This window comes from Schistocerca americana, chromosome 4, assembly GCF_021461395.2.
Source record: "Schistocerca americana isolate TAMUIC-IGC-003095 chromosome 4, iqSchAmer2.1, whole genome shotgun sequence".
NCBI lineage: Eukaryota > Metazoa > Arthropoda > Insecta > Orthoptera > Acrididae > Schistocerca > Schistocerca americana.
The window spans coordinates 477,148,462-477,151,764 of NC_060122.1; positions in this window are offsets into that span (position 1 = coordinate 477,148,462).

The following is a 3,303-nucleotide window of genomic DNA, read 5'->3' on the forward strand; positions in this document are numbered from 1 at the left end:
GATTTTAAGAAGTAATATGATTTGGGGAAGTTAAGAAAATATTTGAAAATAGATTTCGTTAATAGTTTTTGGCAGTCAATGTCAAGGAGAGATAGCTAATTTACTTTAAATATTATCATTGCTTGAGAACATTTATTGGCGTGACAAATATTTAAGTAAGGTACATGTATTTTTGAAGTAAGATACCTTGTATATTTTACGTCTCCTAAAACGCTGTTATTAGATTAACCCTCAACTTAATTTATCTGTGAATGGATTTATGTACCTGGGATATGTTCGCGCGCAACTCAACGACAGTTTTTATACTGCTCAATTACTTCAAAATATCTAGCGACCGAACTGTTGCCAAGACCTCCTTAATGATAGAGGCGATCGGCATTAATTGTGAATTCATATGTAGCTGAAGATTACAGCTGCCACTTACGTTTAAAATCTAACTAAACATTAGTGCCGCGCGGGATTAGCCGAGCGGTCTATGGCGCTGCAGTCATGGACTGTGCGGCTGGTCCCGGCGGAGGTTCGAGTTCTCCCTCGGGCGTGGGCACGGATGTGTGTGTTTGTCCTTACGATAATTTAGGTTAAGGAGTGTGTAAGCTTAGGGACTGATTACCTTAGCAGTTAAGTCCCATAAGATTTCACACACATTTGAATAAACATTAGTTTACTTACACAATCGCGCCGGCGTGGGTTTCGGTTTTTGACAGAGTACTTTCGTAGCGGGGAAATAAAATTTCACATCGTGCAGTGAAGTATACAGTACCAATGAAAAAGAAACCAAGAGAAAGTTGCACACAATGAATGTCTGATATTACATGTGATGTCACATTATGAAAGTGATTACACATAAGAAATTGTACACCTTCTTGCTAAGAAAAATCGGTAAATGCCAAAGACGCATTTCAATAGAGTATTTTCCCAAAACAAAGTAAAATGTTCGAAAAGGTGTAAAATAAATATGGCTGCTATGTCATGCTTTTGGATCCAAGATAAACATCGATGTTTAATGAAGTGATACGCAAATTGCATTATAGAACATAAAATCACTCAGAGGAGGTCCTCAAGGAAAAAATCGCGAGTATTGAAAACAGGAGAAGAGTGTAGAGAAGAATAAAACATCCTGTATTATCAGTGACTGGAAGAAAATGGAAAACAGTCCTGCGATATATTTAATTTCCAGTGAACGCACTAACGAAGTCCGTGCGTCGCAACCTCAATGAGAGGACAACTAATCTCCCCTGATAGTAAAATTCTAAGCGTATTAACGTCACTGCCTGATTTACGGGTCTGGTTTGTTATCCCTTGCGAGTTGAATCGTTACGAAAAATGGCTACTCCCTCTACTGACATATCATGGACAGTCGTAAAGACATGGAGTTAAGTGCTCCTTTGATGAGTGAGCTATGACGTAAACAGATTAAGAGTGAGACGAAGGGTTGTGACTAGACAGCCTAATTTACACATGGATCATCAACGAGAACACTTATACCTACTTTATATCTTCCAGGAGACAACTTTACGTGCTTAGGTTTGAAAAGAACGGAAATTACACAGCCGTGGACTTACGACATGAACTTGGAGTTATTAGGGCATTGAAGCACTTTCACTGTGTAGGATTATAACCTCTGGTTCTGTGCAGGTGAGTGCATTCGGGTCAACTGAAGAATGGGAAACAACCCGTCGGCTTTGACCAATGACGTCACAGCTTACTCATAGATATTAATGTCCTTATTTTCGGGTCATAGATAACAAATCGGATATCTTCCGTGGCGAGGTGTCATCATTGTAACCTGAAGTAAATGAACTTTTTTTAAAGACAGGGCTAAACATTGGTATGATTTTTGTCGCTCCTATTAATTTAAATAATTTATTCGTTTCATTTCTCTCGGTACTAATTTTCATTCTTATTGAGTTTCAGATATTTTGAAGAATTGTTTTCCATTCTGGACTATTTTTACTTTTTAATTTACCCTCGTAGGTATGAATTTATCTATCTTAACTGCAGTACGGGATACAAATTTTACAATTGTCGCTTTTTTCACCTACGCTGGTACTAGTACTACTACGACATTTTTCAGTCGATAGTGGTACTCTCGATGGCGAAAAGACCAACAATGTAAAATTTGGGTTGCCTAGTTCAGCTGTCCTATATAGATCAACTGAAAAATAGGATAGTAGTGCTAGCAAAGGCGAAAAAAGCGACATATGTAACACTGGCATCATAAAATTTGTATCCCGCACTTCAGTTGAGTCGTATAGGTCAACTGAAGAATAGGATACTACTGCTAGTGAAGGTGAAAGAACCAACATATGTATCACTGGCAACCTCAACAGTATCCTGTTCTTCAGCTGAGCTACATAAGTCAACTGAAGAACGGGATACTAGTGCTAGCGTATCGAAAAAAAGCAAAGTACGAAAAATTTGTGTCCAATTCTACTGTTGACCTATATGGGTTAACCGAAGTACGAGATACAAATTTTACGTATGTCGGTCTCTTCGCCTTCGCTAGTACTACCGAAGTGGAGAATAGGATGCTAATAGTAGCGGACGCGAAAGAAGCAAAAGCTGTAAAATTTGTATCCTGTACTTCATTGACCTGCTTATATGAAATGGAGAATACTAGTGCTAGCATAGACAAAAAAGTCGACTTACGTTAAATTTGTATCCCGTAATGCAGTTAACCTATACATATTAACAGAAGTTCAGGATATAACTTATATATGTCAACTGAGGCAGTTCATTCTAAGGTTACTTCTGTCCGCTTTTTTGTCTTTCTTTTATTTTTGAACTAGTATCCCAGTCTTCAGTTCTATATAGGTCCATTGAAGAAAAGGATACTATGGCTTAAAGAAGCGATATACCTGACGTTATGTTCGAAATATGGATATGCGTGATATATGTCTAACATCTGTTTCCTATGTCCTGCATTCCTTTGTTTCTCAACATTCGTCTTTGCTGTTAAATCTGTGCAATACATCATCTCTGATAACTTCTGACGTCATTAGTCAAAGCCGACGGCTAAGTAGCCCCGCGCATTCTATCACTACACAAGACCTGATTTGTGCTAGGCCAGCTGGACGCAGCTTCAATATCTGGGTTAAAGAACGTACCAACGTCTCTACAGAAAATACTCCTAATGTTTCAGCAGTATCAACAAACATCAAAGACAAAGCATAAATCTAAAAACATTTAAATGACATGAAAATACTGTGGAAATAAAAAGACGTCAGTAGATGGACATAAATGATGAACTAGAGTTTTTCATACACAACAAGCACTTATCATACTACTATAAAGTTTCCCAGA